The sequence below is a fragment of the Alexandromys fortis genome, unplaced genomic scaffold, assembly GCF_014885135.2.
Source record: "Alexandromys fortis isolate MF-2015 unplaced genomic scaffold, M_Fortis_MF-2015_v1.1 scaffold_6, whole genome shotgun sequence".
In the NCBI taxonomy this organism is placed as follows: Eukaryota; Metazoa; Chordata; class Mammalia; order Rodentia; family Cricetidae; genus Alexandromys; species Alexandromys fortis.
In genome coordinates, this window is record NW_026067902.1 from 3979157 (window position 1) to 3997757 (window position 18601).

Here is an 18601-nt window from a genome sequence, read left to right on the forward strand (position 1 = left end):
TAGACTTGTATGCTTAACCTGTGTGAGGCTCTGGGTTCAACCCCTATGAACACAAAGAGACAAATGAACTTTTTTAAGGAACAGTAATGGAGAGGCAGAAACAGTGGCACAAGCTTAGAATTCCAACTACTTGAACAGCTGAGTCAGGAGTTCAAGGCCATCCAGGGCAACCAAGAAAGACCTTGCCTATGGAGAAAAGGGAAGAAAAGGAGGGGGGCTGGAAGAAACTCAACAGGATACAACATAGAGCAAGTAGCTTTGGGGACTGGCCAGAATGTACAGAAAGAGGCAAGGGATTCCCTGTAGTTTCAATGTGCTCTAGGGCGTTCTAACTCAGGCCAACTACCCTTTGCACATTTACCTTTGTTTTCACTGGGTTATCTCTGATCCTTCCAGGGTCAACACGAGAACCCAGACATAAGCACCCAGAAAGGGGTGGAGTCTCTGCCTTCTCTACTATTCTCAGCATTTCGATGTTTCCCTCCCACTGAAGTTCTCATTCCATCCATATGGCCACATTACATGAAGGCCTCTAGGGACTGGGGTAGCTGAGGGAACATGGGGACCAGAGGATGCTGGCCTCTGACTGCTTTCAAGGGACAACAACAGCCATACTGGTGGACGCCATTTCTGGTTTAATTTTTGCAGAGGTTTAGGGATCAGACCAAGGAAAGAGGTATTTGGGGAAAATGGCAGTAAAGTACCCCAGATTTGTTTGATTTTAAACTGTGGGGATACCATTCTCTGAAATACTTCTCAGAGTTTGATAATAGGGGCAACAGCCAGTTTATTTTATACAGATGAGACAATAAAAACCATGACCTCGCACTAGAAGGTGTTGACCCAGGCAATTGATGTTTAAAATGAGAAGCAAACCAAGGTATGTCTAACAATCTAACTGGCTGCAGAAAAATCTCAAACGAGAAATAGCTACCTTTTGAAGAGATGGGGAAGGGACTAGCCATTTCTCCCCTTTTGCAACCACCTCAAATCCCCCAGCTAAAGGGTTACAGTTTGTTGCAAAAGTTCTTCCATGCAAACTCTCAGCTTGGCTCGGAAGTCCTCCCCTACAAGGAACCGGAAGGTTTAACTACTTCCTCATCCTCCATCCTGCTAGAAAGACATTACCTCACTGCACAGGCCCCAAAGGAAAGGAAGCACCTGAGAAGGGTGGGGCTTTCAAGGGAACAACCATCACAGAGCTGACACAATGAGGCAGCCTTTCTGGTGTAAACAGTGGAGCAGCTCCTGAAAGGAAGCCAGTGGGCTTTGCATGGGCCCATTGTCTGCGTTCTTACACAACTCAACAGATTATTTTACACAGGCAACTGAGGACAATCTCCCAAGACTGCAGAGAGCTAAGACGGAACAGGCTAGGAGGGGAGTCCGAGATGGGATGGCAGAAAACTCCTTCTAGAAAACAGAACGAGAAACTGGCAGCACGTACAAGAGCACAGAGGACCCAAGAGAGATTGCTCAGAGGCCAGACTCAAGGGGCATGCACAGCAGCCGTGACGATGGCCTGACATCATAGAGCACAGCTCTGTAAACTGAGGAAGACAGTTGCTTGTTTGTTTGTCTTACTCTGTCCAGCATCTTTTCTTAAACCTGCTGGGTTGCTAAGCTTACAATGTGATTTTAAAATGTGTGCCTTGGACATAACGTCATCTTCAAGGCTCGCCAGACTGCCGTCACCTAATGTTCTCTGGAAAAATCCATAGCTATGTTGAAGACTCTACAGACTGACAGGCTGACAACAGAGTCAGAATGCTGCAGGTGCAAAGCCGTGTTGATGTTGATGGCCAATTGTCATCCAACTCTTGATCTGACCTAACATCCTCTGACTATTAGAGCTACTGTCTGCAGACTATTGGCTTTCACCAGCTCCAAAGCTGAGAATGCAATCAGAAAGCATCTGAACTCTTTAACAGTAGTTTTCTTACTTTGCTGTAACCTACCCAGCTGCAGCCTCCACCAATGTATTTCGTAAATACATTGATTTATGACTGTCTTTTGTTCTGTATCCACTGGAGTTCATACAACCACTCTGAGGGTGGGGGATGCCATTCATGGCAAATAGAGTCCACATTTCCAGGGAAAGGCTGAAGTCACTTATATTTGACTAAGGATGAACCACTTTTAATTCTTTATGGAGTGCTTACTGCATTTGGCATTGATAATGCTACCTCAAGTGTGCAGGATTAACTACAAAACACTGCTCTCACTCCAAAGTCCTAGGGTAGTTCTGACCAAAACTTTGGAAAATATATTTGTTATTGGGCACATAACTCAGTTTTAGGTATAGGATGGACAAAGGACAGGATATAAAATCAGGTTTATTTCAGGTACCTGGCTGACACAGTGGGCTACATAACGACCCCCCCCCAAGCACGCTCACACATTAAGTGCTATGAACGTTATCTTACAGGGCAAAAAGCATCTCGAGATGGGAAGCTAGTTCTGTATCATTCTTGTGAGGTCTATATCAAAAGAACCACTATACGAGGAACATTAGGCAGAGACAGAAAAAGAAACCATGTGGCCACGAAAGTAGAGACTAGAGTGATGTACACACGAGTCAATGAGTGTTGGAGGACACCAGAAGGTGAAAGAGGCCAGGAATGGATTCTCCCCTACAGCCTGGGTAAATGTGGCCCTGAAGACACCTTCACTTCAAACTTCTGTAGGAGAAAAGTTTCTGCTGCTTTCAGCTACCCATCGGTGGTGACTCTTTACAGTGGTCTAGAAACACATGCCCTGGCTTCCGGAAGCTGCACAGGGTTTCCAACAGGTCTATCAAGTTGTGACAGGACTGGGATGCAGCGAGTGATGAGCACAAGCAACACCTCTGTTGATGTTACTTGGAGTGTTTCTAGGGTCCATGTTATCTCAACAGCTTGGTATCAAAACAATAAATAGAAATTTGAAATGAGCCCCATGACTTCCCCCAGGCCCGCCAAAACTGTTGTCATTTTGTGTCTTTTCTTTGTGAACAAAACCTGTTGCTTTGACTCGACAACACCCGGTTTTCAATGGACAAGAATTCTGCAAGGTCCTAAAGAAACTAGGTTGTCTATTAGCAAACCCAACTGCATGCTGAATGCCAGACTCACTCAGTATACAAAGCAATTAATCCTCTGATCTCCTCAACACTCCTACAACTCATGCCTCTACCTTAAACCCCTGGATCCCAGAGACTTCTCTTCCCTTCTCCCAGCTTCTATTTCCTATAATAACCCTGCCAATTTGACCATGTACTCTCTTGGTTCTCTCCCTCTTGGTCCTCTCTTCTCTTCCTCTCCACCCCACCTCCCACCACTTACTATCCTCTCTAATTGCCCCATTCCAGATGTCTCTGGTGGTGGCATTCCTCATAGCTGCAATAGAAAAACTTCTCCTCAATCTTATCTTGGAGCAGTCATGTCCATTTTCACTCAAATACACCATGCGGCACATAGGAATTTTACTAACTGCAACAGTTATCTTTCAACTTTCACCTTGTGATGAAGACATTCCATGGGAATTAATAACCCTATCCCCATCTTAGCCATACAAAGTAAAGCAGACTCAAATAACCACTAAAAGCCATGGTAAAAATACCTAAGATTATTTTTCAGAGATGAGAAGTTGACACAGAATTTCCACTGACCAAAAATGAGTTGACTGCTTGAATCTTTAAATAATAACCTCTTGTGTTTTTAAAACAGACTAGGACCATCCTGAACGCTCAAGTGCCTGGCTTTACTTCAAGCTGGAATCCAATTCGACACTGACATATCATTAATGATAATTTCCCCATTTGCTAAAAATACCTCCATCTTCATCAAGCCATTAAATAGCCTTTCAAAAAGCACACATGGAGTGCAAGACTAAGAAAATGGGCAATAGTGTTGAGAAGTGAGGGTAAGGGCATTCTTGTATACTTGGGGATAATGAATTTTGCAATTAATTCCTATGTCCTTGAAAGGCCCTAGTAATGAGTAGCAATTTGACCAGGGGGATTTCTTCTAACTCAATGCATGCAAAGCCTGTGGACAAAGATACTATTGTGCCATTTAAGGTAGAACAATATTGGCTGTCTACAATCGTAACCAACCAATCACTTAAGTACAGTACATATTTAGATACTGTTAAAAACAGGGCTGGAAGGTATGGTTGTTTGCTTAACAATGGCAAAGCAGAAGGTTTCCTAAAAATATTCACAGCTTTTGTCAAGCAAATATAAATGCACCTAACATGTTGTTAGGCAAATAAAAGAGCAAACATGATCCAAACTGTTTCCTGTTAGTATAGTTTAAATGTTAAATGTCTCTCAAAAGCTTGTATGTGGGAGGCCTGGTCCCTAAGCTTCAGGGGGATGAATGGATTCCCCAGGCTTCTGACCTCATTCATGAATGAATTCCCACATCTAGATTCGTGGCTTGTTGGGTTTGGAGGGGCTCTATTAGAAAACTCCTCTGTTTCTATGTGTTTCTTTGTTCTGCCCCACAGGGTGCTCGCTGCCCCAAGTCCTGCCCCATCACAGACTCACAGCCTTTGGCCAAATGATGCAGTACTCAAAGGTTTTAATGAAAATGTAAGCAAAAACAAGGCTTTCTGCCTTTAGGTTCTCTCTCTCTCTCTTTCTCTCTCTGATGGAAAGCAGTAGACATGGTATACACAGACATATATCTAAACACAAACATGAGGTAAGAGAGATGGTGATCAAGTTTTTAGTGATTTAAAAATACTTTCCTTTATTTTAAAATAGTTGATTCTACTCAACACAGATTTTATATTTAAGGAAAAACATTCTCTAAACTGAAAGAAAGATGACATTTAACAAATTATTTCTTTTCATAAAAAAATCTGTTTTTACGGTGTCTGTATTTTCCACCAGAGTTCTTGGCAAGAACAGACTAAGAAAGGACTAGTAAAGCTGTCAACTGTTTCCTTTCCTCTCCTGGCTTCACAGTCTTCACTGTCAACGGGAAGGCTCTCACACACTGGCTGTGAGTAATCATCACTCAGCACCTAGCAACGGGCTCTTCAGTGACGACACTTGCAGTAACATTTCAGACAGCTATATTGTACTTCAGAAAAAAACATGTTCTTTCAGAATTCCACATACGTATGCAAGGAAATATGACCGTATCAACCTGATTTCCCCCAACTCTTCAAAGATCTTCCTCAATGCTTCCCCTCTCCACAAACTCCATGTCCCTTCCATGCCCCCCTCTCTTTTTAATCACCCAATTAGTGCTGCCCATGTGTGCATGGGTATGGGACTTGATTTGTGATAATTTAAAAATCTGATGAATGTATAATTTAAAAGAACCGTCTTTACACATGCATTGTGTGAACTTCATGATCATAATATAAGCTTCATTATATGGGGACGTTCCACGGTGAGCAGGAAACATGGAGAGTTGAGAACAAGCTTGATTTGAATACAATGAATAGCTGCTACCATGTTATAGGGGCACACAGAAATAACTTTCCTTGTCCAAAATAAGGCTCACAACTGACACTCCTACAGCAAAAGACAGATTATATTCAAGGCATAATAAATGTATTTAGTAAGTTTTACAAGATATGGAAATGAATACCCATAGAAATGGGAGAAAGCTGTGTTTTACACACAGGTTTCATTCTAAGTGGACAGCCATGTAGCTATTATAATAGCTGAGTAATGGGGTTCGATCTCAGTAAGTTATCAAACCATGTTTTTTCACATTCTTCCTGTCATCTCTGTGTCTTCCTTCCTTGTCCCTGGGTATGAGGGTCGCCACAGAGAAAGGAGAAAAGTCAGATACTGACCTTCCTGTAGTTTTCCTCAGCTTACAAGACATAGTATGCCAAGGTGCCACGTGTTAGGGCAGTGTGCTCTGAGCCCAGAAATATAATTTAGTCTGTGATGATCAGTTTTCAAAACAGAATACAACAAAGTACAACTGTTCCCCAAAGGGAGCTGATTCATTTCCCCAGACTGCTGGGATGTCGGCTGGTTGACTGTAACATTTCTCACGCATGGCATCGAAGTTTTATCTAGGCTTCCCGAATCCTCTTAAACAGGTTAAATGGCTGAAACTCTTAAAGTAGTTGTCCAGGACAGAGGGTTTCCAGTCTGATAATCCACTGCTAATCACTTCTTGCCTGAAAGCTCAGTCCCCCAGGAAGATGCAGGTCGCAGCTCATGATGGGGAACCACAGTGGTGAGGAAGAAGGCCCTCTGTAGAGGTCAGGAGAACCCACCCATGGCACTCCTGCACAGTGCCTTCTGAGCTGTGCACTCCTAAATGTATATTAGGTCCATCTCCGGCTTAACAGTATTTTGGTATTGTAGAAATTAAACCGCCATTTACATAAAAACAAATCCCCTTACAGTAATGAATGGCAGAAATGAAGATGAAGAAATTCATATTTAATGTGATACAAGGAAATAGATAAGAACAATCAGAACATTCACACATAGCCATACACAACATGACGGGCCAATTTGAGATGGCAGTCCCATCAGAGTGTAAAAGACTTATAAAATTCATATAACTTAGTGTTAATAAAGCTGCCACATCGATACAATACCACATATTGCTCATATGTTTGTGGTGTTACTACGTTACTTCAGTTTGTTGTTTCAGTAAAGAATTTACTGGAATGCCAGTCATGTAAAAGTATAGACATGAAATTATCTGTACTGCATAAAAGTGGGCAATGACAGTAGGGGGAATTTTCCTATCGTATGTATTTAGTAGCAATACTTTTTGATTCTTGAGGGATAGTGTATTCCTATCAGCAACAATGGTTACTGTTTATGCTGGGCTTCACCTGTGCCTTGTATAGCCCATGGCTGCCACATCTCAGGACTGCATCAAGAGAACATGTGGAGTGACTGAGCTAAACCACGTGGGTTTGCCTTAGTGCACTACAGGATGCTCACACACCAAAAACCATCTAACAACACACTTCCCGGAGTGAGACACAGTTCTCAGGACATGGCACGTGACTCTCCAGATGTATGAAGGAAAGAGAATGCGTGTGTAGGAGGAGCTGAGGAGGAAAGAAGGATATAATTAAACCTGTCCTCTAGCTCACTGATAACCAATTAGTTTTTATAGAGCTTCCACCTATTGTAAATATTGTAAAGATACCTCTTCTGTCTCTGAAATAAATACATCCTCCTGACTGTGGGGTACAGTAAACACCGGCACCATTTATTATGGCTTAGTACTTAGGATGAACATTGTTAACCTCAGTGGCCCTGAGAAATGAAATTAACTGGCTCTTGGATACTTGTAAATCTTGAAGAACTTGTAAATCAGTGAAGAACCTGTTGTAACTGGGTTGTTTGCTGTTTGTTTTGGAGGCAGAGTCTGCCCATGTTGCCCAGTCTGTCCCTGAAGTCTTGGACCCACTTCATCCTCCTGCCTTGGCCTCCTGAGTCTTTTGGACTACATCCACATGCCATTGCCTCTAGCTTTGAGAGGACTCCAACCTCACACCCTTCCTGCTCCTACCAAGCCCCTCCCCAACAAGCCCCAAACCGAACAAATAAACAAAACAAAATCAAAAGGACTTCCTCAAATATTCAGGTGTAGCAGGGGAACTAAGGTGGATATAAACCATCCATAAATCTCCCTTATGGGTAGGTGTTAGCCACACACAGCTGGGAGAAGAAAGAACACGGACCGCCTTGCTCTCACAGCTGGACATCCTACTAAGTTTGGGGGAAAGTGAAACAAAATGCCCACATGCATAGAAAACCCTCAGTTTGGGGAAGAGGGTATAAACACATTATACAAAAGCCCTTCTGGCTCTTGGTTCCAGGTTTGTTTGTTTCATTTTGTTTTGTTGTTGTTGCTGTTGTTTGTTTTTGAGACGTGGTTTCTCTGTGTAGCCCTGGCTTTCCTGGAACTCACTACGTAGACCAAACTGGCCTCGAACTCACAGAGCTCTACCTGCCTCTGCCTCTGAGTGCCAGAATTAAAGAAGTGGGCTACCACATGGTGGTTCCAGGTATGCTTAACCAGGAATTTCAAGGAACTCTTGTGCTTGGAAAAATAGGGGACATCAGGATGGAGATCGTGAGAAAACCAGTTTTGGCTAACATCTGCCTCAGCTTCAGTGTCCTCCCTGGAGAGCCCTCCAAGCTGCTAGTCTTTTGTTCTGGATACCACTATTCGAGTGAGGATTTAAACAAGGAGCCTGTGGGGGAGTCCAAAGAAAACTCAGGTGCTGTTAGCTGACCTTAAATCAGGGCTTCTCAGAAGAGGGTACTGGATGGTTAATCTTCACTGTCAATGTCACGGGATTTGGAATCACTTAGGAAACATCTTGGGGTGTCTCTGAAGATGGTTCCAGAGAGGTTTAACCGAGGAAGGAAGATTCAACATGAACATGGGTAACACTACAGGCTGGGTGCTGGACTGACCAAATGAGAAAAATGAGCAAGTCCTACACATTACCCTTTCGCTGCCTCCAGGTCTACTGAGATATGAGGAAGCCCAGCCATATGATTCCTCTTCCATAAACTTTACAGAATCTTTCTTTCCCACCACCATGGACTTTACTTCCCCAAACCATGAACCAAAACCAACTTTTCCTTCCATGAAACTAACACAGGTACTTAGATAGCAACCAAGTTTTCCTTCCATGAAACTAACACAGGTACCTAGATAGCAACCATCAACTGGCGGCTTCTTACCCATGTATAACTGTAGGTCCACTGCCCTTTTCTAAATAAGAATCCTGGAAAAAGGGGCTCTGGAGCCCAAGGCATATGCCGCTAGGCAGGAGATTCTGACAGAGACTAAAGCTTGAGAACAGCTAATGGAGTTTTTAACCTAACAGAAAAGGAGGCGGAGAGGAGAGAAAAACCCTTGAAGGGCAGCAGGGACGAAAGTGCAGGAAAGTCACCAAGATTTGTCTATAATGTGCATCTTCCCAACCTGAGGAATCAGGGACATGATGATGGAGCATAGGTAGCTGCTTTTGATTGACACTGAGGTCCCTTAGTTACTGTGTAAAATTTCTTTAAACATGTCTTTCAAGCTTCCTTCTTACAGGTGAAAAAGGAAGCTATGGCCTTGAGTTTCAACTGTCAACTTGATATATTCTAGAATGACTCTCACTGTAGGACTGTGTAGCTCAGGTTGCCTGTGGGTGTGTCTATGGGAGATTCTCTTGATTATGCTAATTGAGATGCTAATTACTGGTTACCCTTACAGAAGCAGAAGCAGAGGCAGGTTTCCTCCAGCAAGTTCACTGGTAATCTGTAGCCCCTTCTCTAAAGGGATGCACTGCCACACAAAGTTTGTTAGCCAGCATCTTCACCTACCATGAACTCTATGACACCTTAGACTCCATTTGGATCATAATGTGTCAATATATTGGATATCAATATACAATGAATGGTTAGCTTTCTTTTGGGATGAACTACCAACCAACCCTAAATACAAACCAGGACAGAGGAAATTAATATTCACAAAATGACATTCAGGCACCTTTAATGTAGGAACCTGTTCTTCCCTCCTGAGTCTCCAAATGTCCCAGTATTCTTTCTGTTCATAAAGGACAAACCCTGCTGTTTGCATGAAATGCAGTGTGCAAAACGAGTTTCCATTTGCCATGTGGCTCTGTAGCTGACTGAACTTGTGAATAACGTGCAGGCTGGATATCTCCTCCACAGTTTCCGAAGCCCCACACTGCACCTCAGCCCACTCTCTCCTAGTGTATAGAGCTCCCATTGGCACCCGAGTCCTGAGGAAGAGAAATAATACCCTGACCTTATCCTTATGGAAGGCCTTACTTTCTTGTCCTTTTAAGAGGATATCCTATCCCCTTGTAAGACCTCACAGACCTCTGTTGCTCATCCCTCCCAACTTTGCCCTTCTTTTGTCCTTGAACTATCTCTCTCCCATAATTAGGTAAAAATACCACCAACATGAATCAAACTTCTTTAAAAAAAAAAGATGATTTTACAGGCTCAACTTTTGCTTTAATTATCAGAGTATTTCAAAGGAAAGGTTTTAACTTTATCTTTCCTTAATCTTTCTGAAGTTTGCCTTAGGCATGAATATGTGTTAAGTCTGAAGACTACAAGGCTGGATTGCATAAAACGGGGATAGGCTGTGGATAGGACAGGCCCAAATTCAAGGATTCAAAAGATCCTTTCTGTTAAGAACTATTTTCTTATTAAAATAAGCACGCACAATGGACTATTAAATTTAACCAAGATTCCTTGCAGTTACACACTGGCTAAGCTGTTTTATAAATAGGCCATGCTATTATTACAAAGGAATCACAGGAGGAGAATAAAGTTTAAGACTATGCATAGTGGAACCGAGTCCAGGCCATATATGGGGAAATATAACCTGTAGGCACTAAATGTTTCTGAGAGCGACAATTGTCCCATGTTCATACCCACAAAGGTGTTTCTCTGTGGCTGAAAAATAATCAGTTAAAGAAATACGGCAAAAGTAAATTCAAACTCACCCCACCAGAGGTTACATTGTATGTTCAAAATGGTATGATCTGAACCCCTCGAATGCTTCAATTAAACTCAGCGATGCAGCTGATAAAAATAAAGACAGTGAGAAGAAAGTACATGGAATTTTAAGTCTTAGGGATGTTGATTCTATTTTTAAATTTTTTTACTTAAAAATAACTTGATTTGTTTATTTTTGGGGTGCGTGTGTATGTGCACGAATGCGTACATGCCTATGAGTGTAGGTGACTGTGGTGGTCAGTTGGATCTCCTGGAGCTGGAGTTACAGGCAGCTGTGATATCCAAGTTAGACACTGGTGTGTTGTAAGGTTTCAGGGTTTTTGTTGTTGTTGCTGTTGCTTTTGATTTTTTGTTTTGTTTTGTTTTGTTTTCAGTCCTCTTGACCCAGAGCCAAGGCCATCTGGAGAAAGAACTTCAATTGAGAAAATTTATCCATATGGTTAGCCTACAGATTAGGGGCATTTTCTTGATTGATGGTTGATGTGGGAGGACCTAGGATACTGTGGGTGGGGGGCCTAGGACACTGGGTGATAGCGATCTTAGGAAGTGATCCTGAGTTGTATAAAAAAGCAGGCTGAGCAGGCCATGGAGAGAAAGCTAAGAGACTACATTTCTGCATGGCCTCTGCTTCAGTTCCTGCCTTAACTTCCCTCCACAATAGGCAACAGTTGGTGGAGGGAGTGAAATAAACCTTTTCCTCCCCAGCTTGTTTCTGATCATTGTTTTATTACAATAGGAGACAAACTATGGGGGCTGGAAACTGAAGGAGGGTCCTCTGCAAGAGGAGTATTAGGTTCTTAACTCCTGTGCTACCTCTCCAGTCCCATCTACTTTTTAAATCTAGGCAAATTCTTAAACAAAACAGAAAAACCTTTCTCTTCTAGCTTGGTTTTAACCTTTGAATGCATAAACCTGTAAAGAGCCTGGAAGAAAAAAAAATGCAAAATCCTTTAATTCAGTTCATTTAAGGGCTAAATATTACTTCAAATGATGACTTTCTGGGTTCCTTCCTCTAGTTTTGGCATTGCTTTTTAACTACTCTTTCGGTGGAGTCGGAACAGTCACCACTGAGCTAAGTGGTTCATGTATGTGAGTGAGCTCAGAACGTTCATCTCAGAACAGGCTGCAGGGGCATCTTGTGCATTCCAGGCTCAGATCTCTTTAAGGCGTTATGATCACACGTCACCCATCCTGTCTTTCCCTTCATAAGCACTTCACTGGATACAGAGAGGGGATGTGATGGTTTGACTAAGAATGGCTCCCAAAGATACAGATATTTGAATGCTTAGTCACCAGGGAGTGGCACTATTTGGTAAGATTAGAAAGATTAAGAGGTGTGGCCTTATTTGAGGAAGAGTGTCCCTAGGGGTGGGCTTTGAGGTTTTAAAAGCCCATTCAAGAGCCAAGAATCTTTCTCCCTCTCTGCCTACAGATCAGACTGCAGACATCAGCTACATCCAGCATCTGCCTACATGCTGTCGTGGGCCCCACCATGACGATAATGGGCTAAACTTCTAAATGTAAGCAAGCCCCCAATTAAATGCTTTCTTTCACATGAGTTGCCTTGGCCATGGTCATAAGTGTGCTGTATCCTTAGTGAACAGTGAGGTGACTCTGTTCTAGCTTTTCTCCCTTCTTCCTTATCTCTTAGAAGGGACCTACTCTAGAAACGTATTAAAATTGCCTCACAACTTTATTAGATGTTTTTGTCTAGAAAATATAAAAGCATCTTGATTTTGTCATTTCTTCAGACTTCACCCCATTGTGAAGTTCCCCATTTACATATAAATTAAAGCCTCCATGCTTCTCTCTCGTTAGTGAGTCTTATTAATTTGGTTCCTAAGAAAGCCAAACGGATGACACATGAACTAAGTGGAGTTAGTGGGAAATTCTTTTCCCCTGACTCAGGAATAGGCATAATAACTAGGAGTGGGGGCTGTGGCTGTGGCTATGGTTGTGGCTCTGAGACAGAGTGCTTGCCTAGGCTGCACAGTGTCCCAGGTTCCCACCTCAGAACCACAAACAAGCAGCGAAGACCTGGGTGTACCTAGCAAGTGCTGCTGCTGGCTTGGTCTGATAGCCCAGCAGGGAGACTAAAACCGGGTCTTCCTCCTTCACTTTAGACACATGGTTCCCACATCTGTGTAACGAGCTAAACACTCCATTGTGACATTAAGAAAGTGAACGAGAGACAGCCAAGTTTTACAGTTCTATAAGCTATTTGTCCACAGCTGTAAAAGTAGGTCTAGCTATAATTATATATTAAGCTATTTCCACAATGAATATTAAGCCTTCCAAACTGGAAACAGACCGACAATGACAAACAGGCTGTGAGTCCAGCTCTGATCCATCGCAACCATTAGCTGAGCGGCGAGGGAGCATCTAACCTCTTTAGGGTTTCGGGTGTCCCTGTTTGTACATGATATACTTTCCTGAGCTCTTCCAGCTTAGCTGGACTAAGCATTATTTATCAATGTGAAGAGATTAAAGTCTATGTGTGTCCAAGTTATTTAAGACCATACATATCCTTCCTGGAATATATTTATTTCCCAAAGAGAAAGCCACACTTAGACAGGTCCAAGTAACATGTTAGACAATGTGTTGTCATTGTGTATTGAAGAGCAAACCACAGAGAAATGACAAGGTGACATTCCCAGAACAGCCCTCTAGTATCAAAGCACACTTATAAGATGCCAAACATTTCCCAATCCTTGGAAGGTCAACAACCTTGAAATAATTGCCCCTTTCATAAGATCTGTGCTTTCATTGGAGTGTTTTAAAGTGTGTTTGCTTCTCCTGACATCCCCAAAGAAGGCTGGTGGAGATGGCTTATGATGTGACGGAATGCACTGAATACAAGGGGCTGAAGTTCTAAAAGGGAGACAAGATTGGTGATGGCACTTGATTGTCAAGGAAGGAAGAAAAGATAAAGAACAGAAGGCTGGGCAGCACTGGCTGCAGAGAGAGGATGTGCAGGAGAGAGGCAAAAGGTGAGAGAGAGTCAAGAGTCATGGAACTTAAGGTGAATTGTAGCCAAGATAGAGATCAAGATGGAAGACTCCAGGCCTAGGTGCTCAAAAGTATTTGAGCAGGACATTTGAGGTGGATCCCATGTTTTAAGATAGTTAAATTAAATTAGTGGTTAGGAAATGACAAAATCAATTACAACCCCTTTTATTTTTTGAAACAAATTGGGCCATAGAAGGACACAACCTTGGTGGTTAAAATATATCTTAATTGTAAGCCTTCCTTTGAAAACTTTTAGTATCACAAACATTTAATGACACTAGATGTACTATCCACCAGACTTGATTTGTTCAAGTTATGATCAAATTGGATGTCATTTCCTTTGGTTTTGAAAAGAGAAGAATAAAACTAAAATACATGTAATGGTTGAATCCTGTTGTGGTTTTACCAGTATTAAATGTAGGCAACTACCAAATTCTGCTACAATGTCCACTACAGATAGCCCTCAATTAGCACTGCGGGCCAGTTAATGCAGCGCAGCAAATGCGTAGAGCCTGCTCTTTCTCCCTCACATTGAAATTTCTCTTTAAAATTTAGAACATTCTATAAACAAGCAATTTTTAAAAAGGGATTCTTAACAAATGAACAGTTATTTTATGAGTACATTTAAAATAAACTGCCTTTTCCCCAGGGATAATATAATTTTTTTTTCTATTGCGTGTTTTTGATGTAGATGCTGCAAGAATCTGTCCTCAGGTGATGCCTAGGGAGGGGACTGGAGGGGGCGGCCTTCCCCACATTCCCTTCCGCTGGCTTTAGTTTTCATTTAGCTCCCTGTTCTTAAGCAGCTTAAAGTCAAGCACAGGAAAAGGTCACATTCGGTCACACTGTTTGGAGGCCATTCCTTCAGAATGTTTCACTGTATTACAGGAACACTGCTATTGCGAATGGGAGATGCACATTGAAGGAGAAGCCACTGCAGGGTTAAATGTTAGTTCTAAGGGACTTGGAATTCTCTGAACTCTACTTTTCACAACTTGCTATTGGGCAGATGGTTTCTGACGGGAATGAAGTCTGTGAAAAGGCTTAGTCAAATAAAGCCTTCCTTCTGTCTGTGATGGGAGTGTTCTTCAGGGGCAACTTCAAACCTAGAAGGATGGCAGTCAGTGGTCCTGGCTTCAGCACTCCCGAGCTAAGTGCTTTTCCAGCTCCTTCTCTGGTTGTAACTTCAGGAAGTTGGCTTGTCCTACATACTGCAATTCCGTCCTCCTGGCCTGCAGCCTTGTGGCATTTTAGAGTCTGTTTGTTCAAACTCTTTCCCTCAAGAAACAGAATAATTGATCGCAGATGACACCAGGACCAAAGCGGTTTCCAGGAACACTACTTATTCGTTGAGACACTTGAGGGAACCAAGGCCTTGTCTTACCAGGGGCAGTGAACTTAGTTCAAGAAACCCGGGGTTTGCTCTGTTTTTCCCAGCCTGGCTTGAATTAAATGTCAGAGACATTTACTAAAATAATATAGGATACAAATTCTTGGGAGGGACTTGACTTGCGACTGACCTCTGGTGTCTTTCTGTTGCCTTTGGGCCTTGTTAGAACGAAGGATGTTTTTTAGTTCCTATACATTACTAAGAGAGGGCTATTTGGAAAAATGAATCCAATTTTTAAAATCTAGTAACAGTAAGCAATGAGAAGATCTTTGGGGATGCTGCTATGCTTTGGATTAATGTGCTGCTCCTATATCCATATGCTACAGGCTTGGTCCTCAGCTGATTAGCTTCTTGGAAGTGACAGAATTCTTAAGAGGCAATGGGTGGTGGTGGCACATACCTTTAATCCCAGCAATCAGGAGACAGAGGCAGGTGGATATCTGTGAGTTTGAGGCCAGCCTGGTCTACATAGTGAGTTGCAGGACAGCCAGGGCTACACAAAAACACTGTCTCCAAAAAAAAAAAAAAAAGAAAAAAAAAAAACTTTAAAAGAGAAATTTTAAGAAATTTTTAAGAAGTATGTCCTGGTGTGAGGTCTTCAGGTTACTGGGCATGCTCTTGAAGAGCACAGTGTTATTCCAACCTCATCTTCTTTGCCTCTTTCATTCCAGGCCAGGCCAGTAGTTGAGTGGTTCCATTCTACCACAAAATCACACACTGCCTAACAAAGACCCGAGGAAATGTGGCTGATTGGTCAGTCAGTCATGAACCAGCCTACAACAAACAGGAACCCAAAAGCTTTCTCTTTGTAACTTGATTATTGCAGGTACTTGTTATCACAATGGAGAGACATGCCAGAGGTTATTATACACAGCAACCATGAGACAAAGAAAATTGGCCTTCTCATATGGCAAACACCTAAACTCTCAGTGAACTTCACCTTTAATGAGCTAGTGGTGAAGATATAGTGGCTTAATATTTAATCAGTTTTCAGGAGTGCCCTATCTTAAAAGACATGACAATCTTGGCCATCCACTAGATGCCATCATTTAAGTATTTCCTGACCGCTGTGCTACAATCTTCAGAGGCCTATGAACAGAACAGTGACCTGAGGAACAATATGAAAATGAACCATTTTCATCATGCAAGTAAGACTCCAAGGGCTACAGAGTTCAGATGAGCTGTCCATGTACTGGAGTGAGGACCGAGGCCAGAAAACTTCAGGCAAGCTGGCCACTGTGCCATTACCTACCAACGGATCTGAGGAGATTCTCATCAAATCCCTAGTCTGACTTCTCAGGCCAAGTCAAGAGAGATTTCTTCATGTATTTGGAAGAGAAAATAATAAAGTCTGTCTTCAGCCAATAGTAAAAATAGCAAATAAAAACCAATGGTCTCAGGATCTTTTTATTTTTATTTATTTATTTATGTATGTATTTATTCATTTGCTTATTTTGTTTTTTACTGTTGTAGTGCCAGGGCTGGAACCTAGCACTGGTGACCTCTCTCATACAGGCCGTGAGCCCAGCCAGAAATGCAGACAATAAATCATGAGGAAACTAAAAATCATTTTACAATGAAGTGAGCTGTTTCACAGAGCAGATACTTCCATCCATTTAAGGACGCGGAGGGTCCCTTCTTACAAGTGACCAAAAGACTGTTTGCTGGGTGACCGATGTGCTGTCTTTCAGAAACTAACGCTGGCTTAGTACAAGCCACAGTGACACTACAGGCGCCTTACAAACTCCCGTGAATCAGCGTCTAACCATTCCCTCACCACAGATACGTGGTCAACTGTGCTCTGCTGCTTATTCTGGAAAGAATATTAGTGACAGCTCAGGAGTCAGTTGATAGCTGCAGAATGGCTGGCTGTTGGGGAATGCCTGCCTGATTTCCATCTGCAGACAGTCTTGGAGCTACTAAAGAAGACAGCTTCCTTCTTCTTAAGGAGCTATCGTTGCTTTGGTTCATGGCTTAAAAGGGACTTGAAACAGTCAAAGTATTAAGAATAGCACAGAAGGCAGCGGGCAGTATGGCTCACACTGACTACACCTCTTGAGCCTTTTTCTACCCTAAACTAGAACTGACAACAAATTCAAAGTCAAAGCTCCGAGCTTCAGATTTTCGTCATTTTTAGCCATCTCTGTGCCAGTCTCCAGAAGACAAAGAACTCTGATTTCAGGATTCCAGCCAACATTAATTCTGGGAAGTCACAGTTTGTGTGCCAAATAGTAATCATTTTGTTTTATAAACTGAATACAATATCCCGAATTAATACTTGTCACAAACCATTACATGCAGCTGCATCAGGCCCCCATGCCCAAAATGGGTATCTTAAAATTTAAAAATCTAAAACAAACTGTTGAAGTTTCCTATCTTCTCAACTCATTTCTGAAACATGGAGTCTGTTAAAATCAAGACAATAGCCCCATCGACCACAGTCAAATGAGCCAGCACGAAATGAAAACATAACTTAGGAGAAAAAAACCCTGGCTTTTCCCCCAGCTTAAAAATATGAAAATGTCTGTTGTTTGGCCTAAGGGGGGAAAAATACAAGGGATCTAAAAAAAAAAATCAGATACAAGATGAACCACAAAGTGCAGATCAGTCACGTGCAGTCCCGTCTCTCTGGCAGCTCGTGTCGCAGAGTAATTCTGTGAAGGCTTTACGGAAAGGTCACTGCTGCGTTTCTATAATATCAGCATCTATGCTAGCATACAGAGATTCCCCCCAAGAGTCTGAAATATTAGAAAAGCCTAAAGTTATTAAGATTTCGGCATGACTCAACTAAGTTTTCTACAAATATTACAACCATTTTCACATCAGATAAGCAGTGGGAGATAAAAATGGGGCTCATAAAGATAAAATCAGGAAAACAGCTTCGCTGCTTATTAGTTCTAAGAGAGCAATTTTAAAAGCATCCCAACACTGTGAAGGGTCATTAAACGGTGCATTCTGTATTGACACTTTCCCTTTACAAAGGAACGAGATGGAAACAAAGGTTAAGGTCTCCGGAGATAGCAAAATGAGCTAAAGTTCTTCACATAAAGTCTAATGCAAGTGCCAATAATACCTTTGGTGATGTTCACAGTTGCTCTTCTCTCCTGAGATTCACCTGGGCAACCCGAGTGATAGTTTAGGTGGAATCATGTCCAATCTGTGGGTTCATGACCCCGAGTTTGCCATCTTAAGTTTTCTAATTTTTCTAGGAAAATTGTAAAACACATCCAATATGATCAGGAAGACAAAGCCTGGTGTTTGGCAGTATGTGAAATTCATTGTCACATGTTTTTCATTGTTTGTTTTCACCAAATAAAACCATTTTAAGTTAATTATGTGTCTGTGTGTGTGTGTGTGTTGTCTTGCAATGTATGTTCACAATGTTTGTTCAGTGTCCATGAGCATCAAATCCTCTGGAACTAGAGTTATGGATGGTTGTGAATATTATGGGTGTCACAAACGGAACCTAAGGTCCTCTGCAAAAGCATCAAGTGCTCTTATCTACTGAATCATCTCTCCAGCTATGAAATCCCACTGATAAAAGACTTGGTGGAATGCTCCCTCAACAGTGGAACATTATGATTCTTGGTGAAAGAAAGGTACTGCTTCAAGTTCATAGAGGACCCATAATCTCAACACATCTATCACCAAGCAAGATACTATTCTTTGGTTCATAGACAGGATACCTGGCAAGAGCTTTAAGGGCCTTGGCTCAT

The 18601-nt window shown here is 42.1% G+C and overlaps 1 protein-coding gene across 6 annotated transcripts in view; it reads right to left on the reverse strand.

Annotated features, from left to right (window-relative positions):
- Plcb4 (phospholipase C beta 4) overlaps window positions 1-18601 on the reverse strand; it is a 357655-nt gene that overhangs the window by 154217 nt on the left and 184837 nt on the right. The window lies entirely within an intron of this gene.